Below are 24,359 nucleotides of genomic sequence, written 5' to 3' on the forward strand. Positions count from 1 at the left end.
TCTACCCTCACGACTCTAGTGGGCCGTATGTTGTTTTCTTTCGACCCAAAGGCAAACGTTTGAATATCAGCCAGATTAGCAAAGATCTGGAAAAGCGATTTTCGTCTGTCACGACCATTGACATGGCTGGGTCCAGTAAACTCCGTGTCACGGTCAGTGATCGCAAACAGGCCAACGAGATTGTCACCTGTGAGCTTTTCACTCTCGAATATAGGGTGTTTTTACCGTCAGCAGTGTGCGAGATCGCGGGGTGGTGACGGAGGGAAGTTTGACATGCGACGATTTGACACAAGGTTTCGGTCGTTTCAAGAACGTTTCTTTGCCTCCTGTTGCGATACTGGATTGCAAACAAATGTATTCGGTGTCGCAGGAGGGAGAGAAGCGGAGTTATTCCCCGTCTGACTCTTTCTGCGTCACTTTTTCCGGGTCCGCACTGCCTGACTACGTAGTGATTGGCAAACTTCGTCTACCTGTTCGGCTGTATGTACCGAAGGTGATGAATTGTGTTAATTGCAAGCAGCTGGGCCACACCGCTCAGTACTGTTGCAATAACAGGGTGTCGACTCAAATTTAAAAATAAAATTCCCTGACTTTCCCTGACTTTCCAGTAATTTCTCGAAAAATTCCAGGTATGATTTTTTTTTCCAATTCTTAAGCGTATGAAAATTTCTGCATGTTTAAATCCTTGAAGACCAAACGAGTTCCTGAGTTATTGGAAGCCTATTCACTTGTAGAAGCAGAACATTAAGGTTTTGTAATAAATGGTAGGTAATTCTGGTCGTTCACAAAGATTCTAGTAAATGCGCAGAGCTCCCGAAAGGCTATTATAATTCAGCATTACAACCATCTCTCCAAAATTGGCCCCAATTATTTAATGTTATAAACTTTATGGTGCCCTCATCAACCTTCGGAATTCTCACGGTTTCTTTAGAATCGCAATAGACCTCCACGGCTACTTTTTCAAATCGTTAAAGTTTTCATATTCTTTCTGGAAATTTATGTGAAATCTTGTACCTATCTTATCTTTTGACAAGACTTTGTAACTCTTTCAGAAACAATCGTGGGAGCTTCTAGAAATCTAGAATTCCGTGAAAAAATGCTTACGGATTTGCGGGTATTATCGGGAACGCCAAAAAACCTTCTCTGACGGAATAAGAATGCTTATTCACTTTCTGTGGGGTGTATGGATTTCTGATAATCATCATTTACTGCTTGCAATCTTACAGATATTTAAGAATTCAATTCCTACAATCTTACACAAATCCATTCAGCACTTATAATAAGTCCAGGATACTTTAAATATTTTGGTTTGAATATGCTCAAGTCCTTCGGAGAAGAAGTGGCATAACTAGCCTCAAATGCTAGGGAGAGCTACATCTTCTTCTTCTTCTTCTTATTGGCATTACATCCCCAACACTGGGACAGAGCCGCCTCGCAGCTTAGTGTTCATTAAGCACTTCCACAGTTATTAATTGCGAGGTTTTCTAAGCCAGGTTACCATTTTTGCATTCGTATATCATGAGGCTAACACGATGATACTTTTATGCCCAGGGAAGTCGAGACAATTTCCAATCCGAAAATTGCCTAGACCGGCACCGGGAATCGAACCCAGCCACCCTCAGCATGGTCTTGCTTAGTAGCCGCGCGTCTTACCGCACGGCTAAGGAGGGCCCCTACATCTATTCCATTTATTTTATCGAGTTTTAGTCAAAACCGAGCCGAGCCGAGCCAAAACTTCCAAAGTGGATCAATCGTTTTGTAATTACAGCATTGTTTTTTTTTACAGAAACTTCAAATATTATCAACTCGATGTTAGACTTTTTCAACAACTACAACAAGCGAAATCGTGGAAAAATGTTTGAAGATTCCTTGGCATATTTTTAGTATGAATCCCTCCACAAATACATTCTAATTTGAGTAAATACCATACAATCTATTAAGTTTTTTAAAGTAGAGTTTTTGAAAAAAAAACTACTGAACATTTTTTATTTTTCAGGGAGAATTTTGAAGTAATTTGTCGACCGAATTTTATGAAATTTGGCCACAATATTCTTATGCAAATATTGATATGCAAAGAATGTTTAGGCCAAATTTGAGCAAAATCAGTCATAATAAAACCCCTCGACAATAATAGAACAAAACCTGCCAAAGCCGTTATTCCCCCTAATTATAATTATCTTCAGAAGACATTCCAAAGTACACAGGATTCTGTTTTAAACATTTTTTTGCTGGTAATTTGGATCGTGCGACTTCAATGCAACATGTTCAAAAAAATTCTAAATAATTCAAAGAAAAATCACATGGTTATTATTATGCGTTAAACATTTAGAAAGAATTAAAAATTGAGAAAATGTAAATCGTGTAAAAACAGAATCCAGTGAATCTCACTGAAGTAATTTCTGGACAAAATTCTCAAACATCAACCAGAATATTTCCTGATAAAATTGTTTTGTAAACATCAAAAGTAACGTTTAGTGATGAACTTATTTTATGCATACAAAATCACTCTAATAAATCTACAAAATTTTAATTACATGCGGTAGACCATATTATGCTTTTATCCACTATCATTATCTCAACATGCTCAATAATTTGACCACCTAAGTGCCAATGTCTTTATAAGCCCATCATCAAATGGAAGTTCATGAAATGGTTTTTAAACATTATCTACAGAATCTTGTTTGTGGCACTTTCGATCGTAGTATTCGACGTGAAATAAGCCTTAAAATATTAAGTTTTTTATTGTAAGTTGGAATTTGTTGATGATTGTTTGTTGAACGGTTCTGAACTATGGCCCATTTAAGCCTTACGATTCAGTTTCGATTGCCTCCACTAGATAGTTTTCAAACATTTAGGAGATAAATTTACATCAAAAGATAATGAGATATTATTGGTTTTTCATTGGAGTCGATTACTTGCAATATACATAGTCAGCAATTTAAATTCATTGTGATATATCGTATTTCCTACAATCACATAAACATAATTACATTACGACTAACTCCCTCCATTAGCATTAGCATTAGCATTTAGCAGTTCGCACAAATTCGTAGGTGGTACAAGCCAAGACTATTGTATGAGAGTAGCATTACATTCATCCGTTACCACAGATATTGATTTGGGACTAATCACTAACTCTTAGATGGAAGCAATGTACTCTCCAATAGTCGAGATCTGTCCTGGCCACGTCCTTGCGAATGCTGAGGAAGGGGAAGGATGGTTTGTTGGACACCTACTTAAGAAAGATGCAGAGAACTCTACGACCTCTCATAGGTGCCACGGGAGGTTTTGGGATTGTGTGGAAGGTTATCACAGTAGGAATCGTTTTGGTAGAACGTGAAACACAGAAGAAACTAAGATAGAACTACAAAGCAGAAAAGGGATGAGCCCAGAATTGAACCCAACCTACGACCTCCTGCTATAAGGCAGTAGCGATAGCCACTAGACCACCGAGCTCGTTTACATTACGACTAACTCTCTCGATTGATGATTAAATATTTGACCGAACTTTTAGAACTTTTTTTGTTTGATGGGAACATGACTTGCACGCCACTAATGAAGAAACTGCAAAAAAATTTAAAAACTACTTACTTACACAAAACCACTAAAACTAAATATGTATTTTTTTTTCTTTATTCATGTGATTTATTAAATTTAAATAATAAATTATAAGGGGGACTTTTCATAAAAGCTATTTGGATCAGGCCTGAACAGTGACCATTTGAGCAACCTCTGTTATTGATCTAAAATAGATTAATAGAGGCAAATTAGATTACCATGAGGAACATGGAATATGCCCGAAGTAGACTTTTAGTCTAGAGACTGCCAACGGGTCAACCGAAAAAATAAAATATGCTTCAAAGTTTGACTTTTTTTTAAATCAATATGAATTTTTATTATTACAGTTTTGTGATTTTTTCCCTGACCTCAATCAAAATTCCATGACTTTCCCTGATATTCCAGGTCCAAAATGAAATTCCCTGACTTTTCCTGACTTTCCAGGTTTTTCCAGGTAGTCGACACCCTGAATAAACCTCGCTTTGCATCATGCGGAGAGAAGCATGTGGAGGGAGCGTGCAAGACGGCACCGAAATGTGTCTATTGTAACGAAAGCCCTCCACATGCTCTTGAAGCTTGCCCAACGTACATACAGCAGCGAATCCACCAGAAGCGGTCTCTTCAGCAACGTTCTCGGCGAAGTTACGCCGAAATGTCGAGGAAGGCCGCTCCTCCACTCGTTTCTGACACCATCTACTCGTCTCTTCCTTTGGACGATCAAGGTAGCTCTGACTCCGAGGTTGGAAATGGGGTTCCCTTTGTTTTCAATGGCTCAACGAGGAAGAGAATAAAACAGAGCCAGCGACCCTCGAAAAAGCCTAGAAAACAGCCTCAAAGTGAGCCCCAATCCAACATGGTCAAATTCAAAGCGGGAGGAAATACTCAAAAACGATCAACTTTTGTGGTTTCACATCGGGATGATCGAGAGTTTCCACCGCTTCCGGGAACATCTAAAATCCCAGATACCCCATTTTTGCGATTTCTCAGCCAGAAAGAGAGCATACAGAGCGAGCAGAAGAACTCCGGAGCGCTCCAATGTTCACACTTTCTGGCATCGTGGAGCTCATCCTCAACTTCTTTGATGCTTCCGACCCCGTGAAGAACATGGTCAAAACTGTTCTTCCTATTCTGACTCCTCTCCTGAAGCAGCTGGCTTCGAAAATGCCCCTCCTCGAGTCATTTGTATCCTTCGATGGCTAACTTAGTCAATAAGGGCAACATGATTTCGATTCTACAGTGGAACTGTCGAAGTATTCTTCCAAAATTAGATATTTTTAAATTTTTAGTTAACAAATTACAATGCGATGCTTTTGCTTTATGTGATGTGAACCTTCATTTTCCTGATTTCAACATAATCCGCCGCGATCGGGCAAATCGATATGGAGGGGTGCTTTAGGGATCAAAAAACAGCACTCCTTCTATAGAGTCGATCTTGCGCCGATGTCTGGCACCGAACCTGTCGCATGTCAGGTGACTATTGGAGGAAAAGACCTCAGTATCGCCTCGATATATCTTCCTCCAAACACCGCGATATCTCGAAGAGATCTCTTGCACATCTGCTCGGTTATGCCCGAGCCACGGTTGCTCCTGGGAGATTTTAACTCCCACGGAACAGGCTGGGGGGAACTGTACGACGACAACCGTTCAACAATGATATACGACCTCTGCGACGACTTCAATATGTCAATTTTGAATACAGGAGAAGTTACACGAGTGGCTCCTCCAGCAAGAGATAGCCGTCTAGATCTTTCCATTTGTTCGAGCTCATTATCGTTGGACTGTACTTGGAAGGTGGTCAAAGATCCCCATGGTAGTGATCATTTGCCGATCGAAGTTTCGATTTCCAATGGACATAAGCAATCTGCTTCCATCGATCTTTCATATGACCTCACGAAGCACATTGATTGGGGCAAATATGCGGACGCCATCAGCGATGGCATACAGTTGATAGAAGTACTTCCCCGCGGGAAGAGTACAAGTTTCTATCGCAGTTGATTCTTGAAAGCGCTCTTCAGGCACAACGTCGGCCGGTGCCAGGAGCTTCGGTTCGTAGGAAACCCTACAGTCCGTGGTGGGACATCGAGTGTACGCAACTTTATCGAGAGAAATCCGCCGCGTTCAAAGAATTTCGGAAACACGGGGCGATCGTTCTTCACAAACGATACACCGCGCTCGAGATCCAGTTCAAGAAACTGGTCAAAGTGAAGAAGCGCGGATATTGGCGCACTTTTGTTGAAGGTTTATCGCGCGAGACTTCAATGAAAACTCTGTGGACCGTCGGGAGAAGAATGCGCAACGCGTCGTCCGTAAACGAAGATCGTGAAAGCTCGTCGCGGTGGATACTTGACTTCGCAAAGAAAGTTTGTCCGGATTCGGTACCGGTGAGGCAAGAGCTACGTGATGCTTTTGCAGACAGGGATGATATGGATCGTCCCTTTTGATGATTGAATTCTCACTTGCTCTCCTTTCATGTAACAATTCCGCTCCAGGGATGGATAGAATCAGGTTCAATTTGCTCAAAAACCTCCCAGACGTCGCGAAGAGGCGCTTATTGAACTTGTTCAATCAGTTACTGGAGTGCAACATTGTTCCGGATGATTGGAGGGAAGTGAGGGTGATAGCCATCCAGAATCCCGGAAAACCCGCGTCGGATTGTAACTCGTATCGCCCCATCGCGATGCTGTCATGTCTTCGGAAGCTGTTGGAGAAGATGATTCTCTTCCGGCTAGACAAATGGGTTGAATCGAATAGTTTGTTGTCAGATACACAATTTGGTTTCCGCAGGGGCAAGGGAACGAACGACTGTCTTGCGTTGCTTTCTTCAGAAATTCAGCTTACTTTCGCTAAAAAAGAGCAAATGGGCTCAGTGTTTTTGGACATTAAGGGGCTTTTGATTCAGTTTGCGTCGATGTCTTATCTGACAAACTCCACGAGTGTGGACTTTCACCAATTTTGAACAACTATTTGTACAATTTGTTGTCAGAGAAGCGTATGAGTTTTTCTCATGGTGACTCGGCAACTTCACGAATTAGCTACATGGGTCTCCCCAGGGCTCATGTTTGAGCTCCCTTCTTTTAATTTTACGTCAGAGACATTGATGAATGTCTCATGCCAAATTGCTCGTTGAGACAGCTTGCAGATGATTGTGTTGTATCCGTTTCTGGGACCAACAGCGATTGATCTGCAAGGACCGTTGCAAGATACTCTGGACAATTTGTCCACTTGGGCTACGAAGCTGGGTATCGAATTCTCTCCGGAGAAAACCGAGATGGTTGGCTTTTCAAAAAACATAAGCCGGCAAAGTTCCTGCTCCAACTGATGGGTAAGACAATCACTCATAGCATGTCTTCTAAATACCTCGGGGTCTGGTTTGACTCAAAATGCACCTTCGGGAAGCACATTGTGTATCTGACACAAAAATGCCAGAAACGGATCAACTTCATGCGATCAATAACCGGAACATGCTGGGGAGCTCATCCCGAAGATCCTATGACGTTGTATCGAACAACCATTTTGTCGGTCCTCGAATACTTTAGTGTTTGCTTCCAGTCCGCGGCTAAAACACACATGCTGAAGCTACAAAGGATTCAGTACCGCTGTCTCCGTATCGCGTTAGGATGTATGAATTCGACTCATACGATGAGCTTGGAAGTACTTGTGGGAGTACTGCCACTAACAGATCGTTTCGCGGAATTATCGCTCCGGTTCCTCATCCGCTGTGAGGTTCTCAATCCATTGGTCATTGATAACTTCGAGAAGCTGCTCGAACAAAACCCTCAATCTCGATTCATGAGTATTTACCACTGGTACATAACGCTGGAGGTAAGCCCTTCTTCGGTAGATACCAATCGTGCTAACTTCTTAGACTCTTACAGTTCCTCTGTTACTTTTGATCTGTCCATGAAGCAGGAGGTTCATGGAATACCAGACTTTCTGTGTGCGGAGGTCATACCTCCATTATTTGCAAGCAAATACGGGTACGCCAGTGAGGAGAGAAGCTTTTTTACAGACGGGTCAAAAATTGATGACTCCACTGGTTTCGGTGTTTTCAACGTTTTCATAGCGCCTACTTTAACATCAAAGAGCCTTGTTGCCCTTGTTCCGTGTATACTGCTGAGCTTGCAGCTATACACTATTCACTCGAGCAAATCGCATCCCCACCTCCTGACCACTTTTCATCTTCACCGACAGTCTAAGTTCCTTGGAGGCTGTTCGGTCAATGAAACCGGTTAAGCACTCAGCGTATCTTCTGAATGGGATACGGAAAGCTTTGAGTGCCTTATCACAACGGTCTTACACAATCACCATGGCTTGGATCCCTTCTCATTGCTCGATCCCGGGAAATGAGAAAGCGGACTCTTTGGCTAAGGTGGGCGCTATGGAAGGTGATATTTACGATCGGAAAATCACCTTCGATGAATTTTTCACATTAGTTCGTCAGGAAACCTTGAACAGCTGGCAACAGAAATGGACAAATGGGGAGTTGGGTAGATGGCTGTATTCAATTCGCCCGCAGGTGTCGAAGCGTCCATGGTTCAAAAAATTGAATGTGGGACGAGACTTCATTCGAACCATGTGTCGTCTAATGTCCAATCACTACACTCTAAATACACATCTTTTCAGAGTGGGGCTCTCGGAAGGAAATCTCTGTGTTTGCGGCGAGGATTATCAGGACATCGATCATGTCGTGTGGGCGTGCGAGGAGCATCGTGGCCCCAGATCTGCGCTAACTGAACATCTCCGGGTCCGAGGAAAACAACCAAAGCCTATTAGGGAAGTGTTGTCGGGCCTTGATCTCGAGTACATGTCCCTGGTCCACCAATTTTTGAAAGTTGCTGATGTAAAACACTAATCATTGTCTGCCCATTCCCTTGTCTGTCGTACCCCATATCGAATGTCTTCTTCCTGTTGAACATTTCCATGTCTGTCGTTAATCCCTTCCGTATGTCTTCCTCTCGTCGTTGTCTCCCAAAAAAAGTTTGTTTGTCCTGTTACAGATGTAAAATGCGAGGAATGTCAACTTTGTGAACATCAGCATAGTAATTACTTAAGCACCCTAAAATCCTTTCCTTTCCTACTGTATTATTGTATTCCCTAACCTCGACTAAACCGCGAGTCTTTCGGTTCCCCAAAACTAACACTATGTATAAGAATCAAGAAATGTATTGTTAAACTTGATTTCGGCTCCGTAACGCTTCACGGCAAATGAGCCTTCCAAATAAATAAACTAATGAAAAAAAAAAAGAAAAGTTAAAATTCATGTGAGTGTTGGTTATATGTATCCAAAAAGTGTATATTCAGAGAGAAAAATATTGGATCCATATTAGAAAATTGCATATGAGAAAATGCAACAGTTTGAAGTTTTATTTGGGTAACGCACGAGTGCGCGTTCGATCATGTTTTCAATCCTTAATAATATTTATACGGGAAGTGAGAGTTGAAAAATGAAACGTTGTTCTTTGTACTTGTGTTTTTTTCGGTGCTTTACTTTTTCTGTGTAGTGCGCGTCCGATCGTGTTTCCTCTAGCCTGCAGAACGATCGCGCGATCATTAAAATATTTTGTTCTGCGTTGTGCGGGTGAGTAAATCAAATAGCAAGTAAAACTATAGTGCTGGTGCGTTCGTTTTTCCTTAAGCACGCAGAACGATCGCGCGATCATCAAAATATGTTGTTCTGCATTGTGCGGTCGTAAGTCAAATAACTAGTGTGCGTACGATTGTGTTTTTTACTCTAGATCAAACTACACGCTACACCCGGCATACCGTTTACCAAAACGAACCCTGCCACACTCCCTACCCCATATATCCAACATCCCAGTGATTTCTCGTGGAAGTGCAGATGACTCGTCGGCTTCCATCAAAGCGAGTATCACGTCAACAGTTTCCTACCTATTCCCTAATTGACCTGCATTCGGACACGGCCGGCGCTGGTATTGCTTGAATTAGGGTCACCAGTTTTTACACATTGAGGATGATGTTAGTCCAAAATATCATCTGTTGGTTCTCTGTGTAATTAAAACTGACCTGGCAATAACGGAGTTGCTACCGGGAGCGGTCAATCACGCTCATGCTTATGCTCATAATAAGAAAGCGGTATTTTCAAATAACGATATATTTCGCGTGATTGTATAAAAAAGACTGAATGCTCTGCGAGCGAATGTACTTTTTAATAGGGTTGAGGCAGACATTTTCGTCTTGTCGTCATAGTCTTGAAAACCAATAAAAAAGACACCTTTTTTGCCAAACTTATCCGTACCAAATCGCAAGCTCAAAACTCATGAGAAACGTTCTGCTATAGTGGAGTTCTAACAAATGGACGTTGCTTTCGTTGGTTTTAACCCTTACGACGATGGACGGAAATACCTGCCGTGTCCCTACTTAATTTTGAATCGTCTCTGCTTCCCGATTGGTCAGCCAATCAACGAACGTCTTGTATCTCGTTCCTTTGTCAACCAAAGCGTCATCATCATCGATGTGTTCGTGATGGCTTCTTTTTTTAACTCTTATTATTGCTCGCTGCTGGCGTCTATTTTCCAACGGGACTTTTCGCTCGGTACAGGCCAACAAGCCAAGCAAGCCAACTAAGAATTGCAGTTCAGGTGGGAAGTGTGTGTTCTTTTATGAGACAACCTTGTTAGCAAAGGGGGACCGAAACATCCACGGTCGATTCGGGGTTAAAATTTAGGACTGGTAAATTTTGATGGACATTCAGTCACGTTCGCTCAGTATCAAACAATGTTTTTCTACATATTTTTTAATTATTAGTCATTAAAAACCTACATTTGATGAAAAATCGATTGATAATAATTGGGCTGTCACTGCTGATTTTTTTTTTGCTAATTTGATCATGTGAAAGATTTTGACATATGTATTATGTATCTTTGAAAGAATAATCAAGTGAAGTTCTTCGGTGAAACGGTTCAGAATTTGGTCGGAATAGATTCTGTTTTTCCTTCAACTAACTTCACTTTTGCGCCAAGCAGATGATCAGATCGTCTGCATGTGAAGCAGCAAGAATTGCCCTTTGAGACTCAGGGCGAGTCCATCAAATACACGTGGAATGGCGCAAATCGAGCCGGGCCTTAACCAACCACAAGATCAACCCAACGGCAAGCCAATTCTCAAAAATCCTCAATTAAAATCCAAAATTAATCAAAACCCAATCCAATCCAAACTCTTTCTTCCTCTTGAGCGACTAGGCCAACGTTCAAATTTACAAGCTTATATTGTCGTTCAATTCCTAGCTTCCTAGATTCCAATTGGAATTTCGCACGGCCGTGCTTTGCTTTGGTCCCTATACTCGCTGTTTACAATATGGAAATATCTGACCTGAATCTGTTCGCTTCGCTCGAGCTCATGCGTTATCCAACGATGGGGTGGCGGAGCAGTCTCTGCTGAGTACTAGACCTCTTCATGTTTTCAAAAAGTATCAAACATTCAACCGGTCAGCCCAGCATCACAATTCTTATGCTAAAATAAGTCTCCTGACAAATTTTCAGCTAATTCGGATAAAATTTCGAGGTGGCTCAAGTCGATTTAGTGTTTTTGGACTATTTTCAATTTTGGAAAAAATCTAACAAGAGATATAAACGTCGAAAACTATCGCAACAACCTCTGTACGAAAGTTTTTGGTGTACTCTACAAGGCTTGTGAACATTGCGATTCGTTCCGTTCACGTTTTGACCATGTTAAAGTGATTTTCAAGCTTTTAAGTGCATAAAAATTCTGTTTCCCCTGAGAGTCGTTGTTCTACAAAATTATTGAGTTTATGACAAATGATTGTTAATTTATTACATTATTATTCCTCTTTTTTCCCTGGAAATTTGAGTAATATAATTGCCATGTGCGATTTATAGTTAAATTCTTAAAAATCAGAAGCTGAACATTTCTCGCGTGATTTTTGAAAACGTCGTAAGTCCAAAAGAGAGGCTCTCTTTGTTTACTTTCTTTTTCGATTATTACAAAGCCATGCTAACATTTACATTGGATTTTCCAGCACTGATCTGAAGAAAATAGCTTTGTCTAGTATGCTGAGGTGAAAATATTGCAACAAATTTTAAACTAGCATAGATATTAGCAAAAGAGAGCGTAAAGCAACGTACACACCAGTCAAGCAGTTTGACGAACATTGACTCCACCCCCAGGAAAACGCTTCGGTTGCTGCTTTGTTGGAACGTGTGTGAAGTTGTTCGAACTAAAGACACTATATACAAAGACGCGAAATCTGATCCCTGAGCAAATAATTCGACAGGCAACCCTGAATGCGCAACACTGCTCATATTGCATAAAGTTTTCAAATTGGTGTAAGTAATTTTCTTAATTTCAAAAAAATGATTAGTAACGCGTATACCCACGCAAAGCAGATAGCAAATACAATATAAACAAGTTGAGAGTCATTTTCTACCATTTGTGGGAGTTTATTAGGCTACATTGATCCAAAAATATTTCAACAATAATTTAAACATGTTTATTTGCGGAAGTTAAATTAGCCCTTACCAAATGTTCTGCGTGATTTTTTGGAATGACAGGTCTTCTGCTCGATTGGAACAGCACTGACAGTAAATTTGGAATTCCAATTGGAACATTTCCCGTCTTTGTTTATAGTGTCTTTAGTTCGAACAACCATTTGACAGTTGGCGGCTCGATTGAAAAAAATGAAAACGGTTTGATTTTGGTTTGAGTTGTCGGGGGTGGAGTCAAGGTTCGCCGAACATGTTTGAGCATTTGTAGTAAAGTTGCACAAACCCTCATATGTTTTTTGATGGTTGGTGCTCAAGTTGACGCTTCGTTCGTTCGTGTGTGATATTGTTGGTCGAATAAATTGATTGTTCGTGATGAATGTTTGAATAAACGGGAGGTGGAGTCAATGTTGGTCAAACTGCTTGATCGTGTGTACGTTCCATAATGAAAGAGAGTCTTTTATTTGGACTTACGTTTTCAAAAATCACGCGAGATTTGTCATAAATTTGCACGCTGAAATTTCTTCAAACAAGTTTGCCGCCGGAGCTACGATGACTGTGTCGTGGTGTTATAATCACGCCGCCGGCGCGACGAAGGTTGCCGTTGTGTACGTGTGCAAGGCCGCCGGGGCGACAAAGAGTCGGTATTGGCGATCGTATTGACCATTGCACGAGTCAAAATCTCCATATAAAAAAAATGTAAACATTGCCCTCATGAGAAGTCACTCCCATTTAAACACGGGTAAAAAAAATGTAAACATTGCCCTCATATGGTGTCCGATGACGTCATGGTGCAATCGTTAATCGGGCACGGCGACGATGAGTTCGATGGTAGTATGCGTGTGCGCAATCGGCTACCCGATGGCTGTCAGTCATCTTGGTGCTGGTGCTGGACTCCACCCGGCGGTGCGGTGGGTGGTAAACGTACGCTCCGATGTGCTTTACTACAGGTGTGGGCCAAACCCCAAAGTAGTATTTGTTTAACGAAAACTCGCTCTTTTGAGAGAGAAACTCTCAGCTGGGTTGCCGAAGATGGCCGAAGGTGGCCGAATGTGACGTCACGTCTGGCATACTCAGTACAATTTTTATAACAGACGTGACGTTTCATTCCGCCCACCCACTGTGGGTGGCAATGTTTACGTTATTTTTTCGACTACTACAGACATAGAGGACTTTGGCCCACACCTTTACTGAAGCACATCGCGTACGCTCGTAATGTGCGCCAACACTATCTCGTGCAGATCGGTTAGCGTCGATCTGCCAGCTGTCTCGAGGCCAACGAGATGGAGAATCCTTCCGACAATTGGCGATCGGTTGGTAATTCTCGGGAGACGTGGATCTCTCCCTGGCCCGTAGGTGCGATGGTGTATCTAGAGATGTCGTAAAATCCCGATTAATCGATTAGTTACTAATCGATTACTCTCGATTCCTGTCGATTATTGAATCGATTGGTCGTTGGATAATAATCGATTCAAAATTAATCGATTATTACAACGATGAATCGATTAATCGAAGTAATCAATTAATTTGCGACATCCTTATGATGTCGTAAAATCCTGATTAATCGATTAGTAACAAATCGATTACTCTCGATCTCTCTCGATTATTGAATCGATTAATCGTTAGGTAATGATCAACGATTCAAAATTAATCGATTATTACAACGATTAATCGATTAATCGAAGTAATCGATTAATTTACGACATCTCTAGGTGTATCACTGCCCGGGCGATGAGGCTTAAAGCCTACAAACCGCCAAGCCTCTGGATCCACCTAGAGAACTCGGAGCGTCCGAGTCCCCCTTCAACCTACTTCCGGGTCTAGAACCCGGCCGGAACACCTTCACGTGAAGGATTTAGGTTCCTTCACGGAGAAAAGAAAGAAGCGCACACGTGCATAACATTTGGACGACACAATCTTATTCCGTATACAACACACAAACGCATTTACCTGAGCCTCGAGCAGCAGATTCGCTAATTAGCTGATTAGACGTCAGCTACTATCTTCAACAGAGCTACAAAACGTGACACAAAATCTACATTAATTTCTGACTATCATCATGGCGGTTCTACTAACTCACATAGGAATTCTTGATTTCCTCTCACTTGGGCCTTTGCAATTTCCACTAGTATAATTAATTTTCCGAACACTAGAACAATTGAACAATGTATTAGAACAATTTAAAAAATATCTATTCGGCCTAAATCTGACTCACTCTATTTCTTCAAACAGCTAACAGTCACTTTACTAAAAATTCCACTTTATTCTGGATTTTTCTTTATTTCTTTGTTGAGTTTTAAAGATTATAGAACAATTGCCGTTACAAGAAACGAACTCATCAGACAAACAAGCAAATTAAAGCCCTCAGTACACTGTTTGTCATGATGACAAATATTTGTCAAGTTTATCCGGATATCTATCAGACTGATCAGAAATCGACATGGATATCAGGCTGACTTGACAAATATTTGTCATTATGACAAACAGTGTACTGATAGCTGAAGTCAGTGAGTGGTCATAAAATTGTCTCGGGATAAGGAAATAGAGTGGTTGAACTATTAACCACTAGGAGGCGCGATGTTTATTAAAAATTTCCAATTCTGGCTGCATTCTAAGGCTTTCGATTTAATCAATCTTTAAAGACGAAAAGATGGTTAATCGAATTAAAATCAGAATTTAATTGCAACCTTGTTCAATTTTGTAACAGCGTTACACGGTTTTCCACGATGGTTTTGAATTACCGTCTTATCCCGCCTTTCCCATTTTCCCAGGTTCGGTGGCCACTCCTGCCTGCAGCGAACTAAGGTACCATCCCACCGACACTCTCATCCAGCTTCTTTTTTTCAGCAGCCTCTCTCACTCACCAATTTGGAAAGTAGTGAAATTTTTAATATTTTAACATTGATAATTAAAAGTTTCAATGGATTTAGAAAATTATTGAAGAGTTTCCAAATCGATTGATAAGAAAATCTCGCAAAACCATCGAATGATAAGAGAGCTATTAGCGTTTGAAACCTCGCCAAATTTCGTGACGGTTTCTCCACTTTATCGGAGCCTTCCCTTCCTTAGACGTAGTTTATGTCAAAAGCAGACCAAAATGACGCAGATCTCGAGATCGTTCTGGATTCCAAAACTAAGTTTGATCGCGCTCTAAATAACTTTCTTGACTTCTCTTAATCAGAACAAAATAATGCGGATCTGGAGATCGTTCTGCGCTCCCAAAAACACGTTCGATCGCGCTTTAAGGTAGCTTCACACTTCGGGAATTTGATCCGCGGATTTTTTCCCCATGTATTTTTGCATATGCGATGTTTTCGGGATTTGGGCACGGAAAATCAAAATCCTGGCCCCATTTAAAATGCACGGGGACCAAAATCCGGCGGAAAATTTTCCCGAGGTGTAAGGTAGCCTTTAAGTAATTTTCTTTTTCGACCGCAAAAAGCAGAACAATATGTGTTGGGACTTGAGATTATTCTGCGCTTTGGATGTTTTTATACCTTTATTGATCCTTTTTCATGAGGCGGGCTTGGTAGTCATATGGCTACTGCTTCTGCCTCATACGCAGGAGGTCGTGGGTTCAATCCCAGATCCGTTCCATTCTCCTACTTTGTATCTTTCTCTTTATTTCTCATGTTCTAGCAATCGCTAGAACTGGAATTGGACTTCCATACCGTTTCCATTACTATTCCTATACCTTCAACTTGAGTATTCTAACAGTAATCTGCTAGAATTGGAAATGAACTATAGAGCTCGTTTCCTACATCCAATTAGAAATTCCATCAGTTACCTTCTCCTATCTATCACATTGACAGCTCGTTAACCAAGACGGACCTCTGCCTCTCCAACCTAACCCATAAATTCCAACAAATTCCGCATGAACTCGTGGTAAGTGCAGAGGTATATTCGGCTTGCAGTGGGCGAGTGATTGCATCATCATTTCCTCCCCCTTCCCTACATTGACTTGCATTCTGACGTGGCAGGCGCCAGTATGACCTAACAAATGAGATCACCAATACTTAGCGGGCTTGGTAGTCATATGGCTACTGCTTCTGCCTCATACGCAGGAGGTCGTGGGTTAAATCCCAGGTCCGTTCCATTCTCCTACTTTGTATCTTTCTCTTTATTCCTCATGTTCTAGCAATCGCTAGAACTGGAAATGGACTTCCTCCATACCGTTTCCATTACTATTCCTATACCTCCGACTTGAGTATTCTATCAGTAATCTGCTAGAATTGGAAATGAACTATAGAGCTCGTTTCCTACATCCAATTAGAAATTTCATCAGTTACCTTCTCCTATCTTATCACATTGGCAGCTCGTTAACCAAGACGGACCTCTGCCTCTCCAACCTAACCCATAAATTCCAACAAATTCCGCATGAACTCGTGGCAAGTGCAGAGGTATATTCGGCTTGCAGTGGGCGAGTGATTGCATCATCATTTCCTCCCCCTTCCCTACATTGACTTGCATTCTGACGTGGCAGGCGCCAGTATGACCTAACAAATGAGATCACCAGTACTTGTACATTGAAGATGTGTGCTAGTCCCAAGCAAACATCTGTTGGTTCCCTGTGCAAGAACAGCTGATCTGGTCATAATGGAGTAGCAATTACGAGCAGTCAATCAAGCTCAAGCTCAAGCTCAAGCTTTATTGATCCTTTTTCATGGTTATGATTATTTGGTTAAAATGGTTTAGCATGTATTTGTCATAAGTGTCCTTAGTTTAGTTTATAGCTTGAATTTAATCAATCACTATAAATTTTCAATATTGGGTTTTGTGATTTTTTCCCTGACCTCAATCAAAATTCTTTGACTTTCTCAGACATTTCAGGTCCAAATTAAAATTACCTGACTTTCCAGGTTTTTTCAAGTAGTCGACACCCTGATTATTTTTATTATTATTCGCTCAGACTAAGGCCGGAATGGCCTGTGCAGTACATAAAAGTTCTCGGTCCATTGCTGTCCGTCGGATCGTTGTCGAAAACCATTTTCACCGGATTGCTATCCGACATTGATGGCTACGTGGCCGGCCCATTGCAGTGTCCTGCTTGGCTGCAAAAAGCTTTACAACGATTTTCTTATTCGACATGTGATATAGCATCTGATAAATGAATAAACCCGACATGAATTTCGATTCTGATTCTGATTCTGATACTGATTCTGATTTTAATTCTGATTTTAAATCTAATTCTTATTCTTGATTCTGTTTTTCTGATTTTGAATCTCATTCTCTTGTCTTAGTTTGATTTTGGTACTGCTCATGTTTCTGATTTTTATTCTTATTCGATTCCTATTCCGATACTGATTCTGATTTCGATCCTACTTCGATTTCGATTCGATTCTGATTATCCATTGACAATCCTACGCCTTTGCTTGCAAGACTAACTGATATGATATTGAATTTAATTCTGATTCTGATTCTGAATCCTATTCTGATTGTGTCTTTGATTCTGACTTCGATTTCGATTCTGATCCCGAATCTGATTTTCATTCTGATTCTGATTATGATTTTGATCCTAATTATGATTCTGAGCTTTATTTGGATTCTGATTTTGTTTGTTTTCTGATTCCAATTTTGCTTCTGCTATTAATTTCAATTTTGATCCTCATTAGAAATCCAATTCCGATACCAATTATGTTTCTGATTCTGAATATGACTCGGATTCTGATTAACATTTCAATTCTGATTTCGATTCTGCTTCGTATATTGATTTTGATTGATTCTTTCTATGCTCGAAATATGTTCATCAAAATAAATTTAAGGTCACTCCTGACAGAATCCAAGTTTCAAAGTGCTCGCATTTTCGGGGGCACACCACTCGATACGGAAGCAACGCACAACTGTCATTTTTATTTTTTCACGCATGCTGCGACGCAGCTAAGCTGAATCAACAAAAATGACAGTTTTCCGCCGCCTCTGTATCGAGTGGTGTGCCCCGAAAACGCGGGCACTTTGAAACTTGGATTCTGTCAGGAGTGACCTTAAGTAAACAAAATATTTCTCATATGTCTCTCACAGAAATATTTTGGTCAAAGTTAATTGCCTATTTCCGGGGATTAAACCACCCGACTTGGACACTAATTTACAAAGTTGTGAAACTCATATGTGAATATGTTCGTTATGTGGAAGATATTGATTTGGAAAATGTATTGGAGGTAACCACTTTCCCTTCAATGGGACTCGAACCCATGACCCTACAGTACGTTAGACTGGTGCTTTAACCAACTAAGCTACGAAGGACCTACATCGGCCTTCACAACCTAGCGGCTACTGAATGAGCTCGAGATTTCCAAATTGGACGCATAGTCAAATCACTCGCAATCCATTTCTCAAGCCAACACTTCCACATGTGTATAGTACACGTTCACATTAGACAAGCGTGGGAATTAAGAATGTCTGGCGGCTGTACACATTCTTCATCAGCAACTGTACAGATCAAGTGAGGTTGTATAAGCTATTTGCCAGTCAGTCATCAAGCTCAGACCCGACCGCATTGCGTAACCGCTAGGTTGCGAAGGCCGACGGAGGTTCTTCGTAGCTAGTTGGTTAAAGCACCAGTCTAGCGTACTGTAGGGTCGTGGGTTCAAGTCCCATCGAAGCGAAAGTGGTTACCTCCAATATATTTTTCAAATCAATACCTTCCACATAATGTACATATTCACATATGAGTTTTCAGAACATTGTAAAAAAATATTTCTGACTGTGTGGCATTTTTCTGTTTTTTTTTTACTCTTGAAGACGGTAAGCTTCAAAGCGTATCGATATATTGAAATATCGATGTGTTACCTCCGATTTTTCATTGCTACTCGAAACATCGATCCAGCAAATTTAAATATTATTTCGAAAAACGCCCTCTCCTATTTGGGCACATTCGGGAACCCATCTTTGCTAGACGACGTTTAGCGTTTCAACTGGTTTTATAACGAGTAAGTAACCTACAGGAAATTGTGGGATAATAGTGTATAATCGCATTCTCATGCTAATGAATTGACTTCCGTTAAAGCAATCCACACCTTCATTAGATAATACAAAACTTGCCATCTAATTAAATTGAGTTAAATTTTCTTCAGGGGGAAAAATCCACAAAAATAATGCGTCACAACTCCAAAGCCTGCGACAAGAAGACCGGGACAGTTAAAAGCACATCCGGAAATACACTCGTGACAAAACCCCCGAAACAAAATCAGTGCCATCTGCTGATACATTAATCATGAAATTAAATAATGATAAAATATTCATGCCTGCAGAAACGTGAGCCAAAAAATTTGTACGTACATCCGATTCATACCGCCCGTCCCACCACAGCAGAATTTCAATTTTTACACTTTTTGTCACCCTTTCGACACTACATTCCAACCGGGGCAGATTCTGCCCGAAAACTTCGCGTTCCGCTGTGAAATCGCTGAACATTCCTCTAGCACTCATAAATCGTGGCTGGCAACGTCAACCAAAACCGTCCCAGATTTGTACCCGACAATTTCCATCAAACTCCCCCACAACCAACCCACTAAGCCGCCTTAGCCCCCAGATTTCCACAGTTTATCAACGGTTAATCACCGAAAGCAAAATGTGGGACGATTATTTTTCTTCCTTTGTGTCGCGTGAAATTCACTCATTGGTTCGCCTTTCTCCCACTACTACTGACTGGCACCAACAACAGCGATTGCCTCTTTCGCAATCACAACCGCCGCAACAGCGTAAATTGTCGAGGATTAACCGTGTTGCAGCAGTTATCACAGACTCAAAAGTCCTGCCGCGGGACACGGGTGGGCGGGAGGTTCGCTTTGGCGGAGGACTGTGCGATGGAACGAGTAGTGCGGTGTGATTGTTTCGAGTATAATATAAATGTTTCATGCTGAAGTGGAGTTTTAAAACAAAATCAGTGGCAAAATGAATTATTTTGTAGTGAATGTTGAGTTTTGCTCATTTTACTTTTATGGACTTTTAACTTTTCATAGATAACTCACCCTTCTTCTTCAATGGCTCTATATATTCCAACTGGATCTTGGCTTGCCTTTCAACATGCCATTTGTACAGTATTGAAAGTTTTTCTATGCCTTCAACACTGGGCAACACTGTGCCCAGGGAGTAGAAAATGTTTCCCACCCAAAAACTTCATAGATCGAACAGAGAATTGAACTCGACATCACCGGATTGGCAATCCTATGCCTTTGCTCGCAAGGTTAACAGGGCTCGCATAGCTTCCCAACAGGACTTTGGAACCATCATTTCGATAGTGATCAACAAGGCAGAATTGCTCTTCAAACAAAGCTTGTTGCGCTAAAATTGGTTGAGTTCCTTCTACTAAATGAACTTTTAAATGTTTTATTTGAATTTTTTTCATCGACTGGTATTTGCTCAATGCATTGACATGAACCAAAGGCTTAAAATACTATTTTAAACGAACCATCTATCGAAAAGTTATTTTTATTGTTAAATGAAAATATTCGCGTTAGTCCCTGTCCTTTTGGCTTTGAACTCATAGCCCATAACTGTGGAATCACTAATAACACTAAGCTGCAAACCGGAAACGCCTCTGATGGGATGGGGAATGCGATGCCAGTAAAAGACGAAGATTCATTTTTTTCGAGCAGTTCGAATATTTATTTTTCTGAATTATAATTATTTAACAAACCAAGAATTCTACTTTATTATAAAGTGTTATTGTTGCTGCCAATAGTGTTCCCGAGCTCTGATATCGGCGCGCGATTATTGGTTGACAGGCTTGTTTCCACAGTTGGAAATTATTTGCAGCATAAACTTGTCGGTCCGAATGGTACCACCTGCGGGATTCAGTTGAATTTAAACGCTAACACGCGATCTGCTGACTGTGGAAATAGTGGGTGCCTTTATATAAATTTTACATATCTGGCCGGTTGCGAAAATGACATATTTCCAATACGATCCTGTACCCTAAAACTATTACTCAAAAGGAGGGAAATTTAATTTTAATAAATGCTTTCTCTTTAACCCTTTTATTTTTCTAATGCGTCAAATAAAGTTATTTGAAAACTTGGAATTTGTTTTCTTTGACATGTATTTAGCCAATTAATTAGCAGACAAATACCATAGGTAATACTACAAAGCATATCAAATATACAGTCAAACCTCCATGAGTCGATGTTCTATGACTCGATATCGACTCATGGAGGCAGATTATGCCATATTGAAAAATATTTTCTTGGTTACTGTGATGGTCCCTTCAAACAGCTTTCCAAAGATTTTCTACTCCACATCTCGATATTTCCATGAGTCGATGGTTCCTTCAATATCGACTCATGGAGGTTTGACTGTATTTAAGAGTCAATTCGCGAGAAGCGCAACGGGTTGATCATGTAAAAGACCTAGGAGTTATTTTGGATGAAAAGCTTACCTACACCCGCCACTTCTCAAATACCATCGCCTGCTTGGGTTCATGTTCAAAATCTCCAATGAGTTTCAAGATCCGTTGTGTTACAAAGCGTTGTACTGCTCTCTGGTTCGTTCAATACTAGAGTTTGCATCTGCTGTTTGGAATCCCTACCAGGCCGTATGGAGTGAGCGGTTCGAATCTGTCCAGAGAAGATTCGTCAAATATGCTTTGCGCAGCCTTCCATGGAATGACCCGTTGAATTTGCCTGCCTATGCTGATTGCTGTCGTCTACTCGGGTTGGATACTTGAGCCAAGTGGAGGAATGTTGCTCAGTGTGTTTTTATTGCCAAGATTTTAAGAGAATTAGTTTATACGCACCTGTCCGAACGCTTCGAGCGCGAGCGCTGCTATACACAAGGAGCCACAAGCAACTAACTATGCTGCTAACAGTTCCATTGTCGCCATGATTAATCGATTCAACGAAGTGTCCGACGAATTTTATTTCCAGATTTCAATATCCAGATTTCGCTGTCGTTTGCTGAGCCGTAAGTAATGTCCTTAATGTTTGACCAACAACTTAAGAATTTCATGTAGACAGCACAGTCCGATGAATAAATTACAAATACAGCAACATACAATACAACAGTATCGATGCTTTCCGATTTGAATGAAATTTAAAGGATTTGTTCATATGTGTAAAAGAAGACATTTTGCAAATTTTCAGATTTTTTCATTGAGGGGAAGTGGGGTAAAACGGCCCCTCAAAAATTGATGTTGAAAAATCGCCAAAATAAAAAAAAAATGCAGTAACTTTGGCGGTGACTGAACCGATTTTGTTAAAATATGGAACGCTTTTTCTACTCAATTATTGCTTTATACCAAGTGGTAATATGGTTATAGAATTGTTAACTTTAGGAGAAAATATACTTTTTCGATGAAAAAAGTTCGTTTATTCGAAGGGAATATTATTCACCAGCTGATCTAGGATGAAAAACTAAACAACTTATACATTCTATTAGTCACATACATTCCAAAACTTATAGGCGAACTATTCCGTTCCGCAAAACAAAGAAATACAGCACCAATCTCGTTGCTTATTTTGCTAACACGCGTGCTCACTGGTGAAAAAAATCACAAAAATAAGAAACAAACCAAATTCCTTTCCATTGCTTTGTTTTTGATTAACTTTTCATTAACTTATGAATATTATTAGCATTTTGATATAGGATTATTCATTAGGTGGCATAATGAAGTGCATTATTATTTTTTTCCAATAGGTTTTTGCCATAACTTATAAGGTTTAAGGTGATTATAGAATGAAGCCCGTGGCGAATTTCAAATTCACCACACGTTTATCTGCATACATTTCCAAAAGCCCAAATCTGGCGTAATAGTTTTCGTACAGTGCCGAAACTCAAATCATGATTGTTCAGCATAACTAAGCAAACGATCTACCATTATTTCAGCCGCACACACGTTATGGTTCTTTCATCTCGTTCTCTTGAAAACAATATTGGAAAAGCACGTGGTTTACAAAATGGCCGATTTCTGGCTTCATTCTATAATCACCTTAAAACACTATTTCTTCTTCCTTTCAATTCATCTTTATTTTTCGTCTCTCTGCAGAACAATTTACACCAAAAGTACCTTAAGCTTAAGCACGTTTTTCGCAAATTGAATGAAATATGAACGAATTTGGGGAAAATGCTTGTTGATATATTTTGTTTTAGAAGAAGCTACAATTGGTCGGGGTTCAGCCAAATCACACCAAGCGCCAACGAAAAATTACCGATTTTTCTGCTCAAACTTTCGTTTATTATTATTATTTATTCAGACTAAGGCCGAAGTGGCCTGTGCGGTATGTAAGAGTCTTCTCCATTCGGCTCGGTCCATGGCAACACGTCGCCAGCCACGCAGTCTACGGAGGGTCCGCAAGTCATCTTCCACCTGATCGATCCACCTTGCCCGCTGCGCACCTCGCCTTCTTGTGCCCGTCGGATCGTTGTCGAGAACCATTTTCACCGGGTTATTGTCCGACATTCTGGCTACGTGCCCGGCAGTCGTCCGATTTTCGCGGTGTGAACGATGGATGGTTCTCCCAACAGCTGATGCAACTCGTGGTTCATTCGCCTCCTCCATGTACCGTCCGCCATCTGCACCCCACCATATATGGTATGGAGCACTTTCCTCCACGCAGCACTTTCCGGAAACGCGTTGGTCCTCCACGAGCATCGTCCAGGTCTCGTGTCCGTAGACGACTACCGGTCAAATGAGCGTTTTGTATATTGTCAGTTTGGTTCGGCGGCAAACTCTTTTCGATCGGAGCGTTTTGCGGAATCCAAAGTACGTACGATTTCCAGCCACTATGCGTTTTCGAATTTCTGTGCTGGTATCATTTTCGGCAGTCACTAGTGAGCCAAAGCACACAAATTCTTCTACCACCTCGATTTCGTCACCACCGATGCAAACTCGAGGTGGGTGGCTCACATGGGTGGCTCTCTTGAACCTCTCCCTAGCAGCACATATGTTCGCCAAAGTTTACTGCAACTCTTAAGTGACCAAATTCAGTCACAAGCAACCATTTTTGTCTGACCTGTGTTGCTCGGGTTTTCTATCATGTACTTCTTCTTCGACGTGTTGATGACCAGTCCGGTCCGCTTAGCTTCCCTCTTCAGTCTGATGTAGGCTGCTTCCATCTTCTCAAAGTTACTTGTCCTAATGTCTATGTCGTCGGCAAAGCCAATTAGCTGGACGGATTTATTGAAAATTGTACCACTCGTGTTAATCCCTGCTCTTCTTATTACCCCTTACAAAGCGATGTTGAATAGCAGACACGCAAGACCATCACCAATAAGACCATCGATCCATCGTCGCACTGAGGAGTATTTCAACCCAAATCCTCACAGTAAAATATTCTGAAAATTAGCCACGACGGAAATCCTTACTGAATGTAAAATTTGGTAACAGAATGTGTACTAGATCATAATTTT

General features: G+C 40.9%; 1 protein-coding gene and 1 non-coding gene across 3 annotated transcripts in view; both read right to left on the reverse strand.

Moving 5' to 3' along the window:
- LOC134226369 (zinc finger protein 675-like) overlaps window positions 1-24,359 on the reverse strand; it is a 143,769-nt gene that overhangs the window by 15,558 nt on the left and 103,852 nt on the right. The gene's annotated exons all lie outside the window — the stretch shown is intronic.
- On the reverse strand, window positions 18,182-18,257 carry Trnav-aac (transfer RNA valine (anticodon AAC)). Its single transcript has one exon. It is a non-coding gene; the product is annotated as a tRNA-Val (tRNA).

This window comes from Armigeres subalbatus, chromosome 3 (assembly GCF_024139115.2).
Source record: "Armigeres subalbatus isolate Guangzhou_Male chromosome 3, GZ_Asu_2, whole genome shotgun sequence".
Lineage (NCBI taxonomy): Eukaryota > Metazoa > Arthropoda > Insecta > Diptera > Culicidae > Armigeres > Armigeres subalbatus.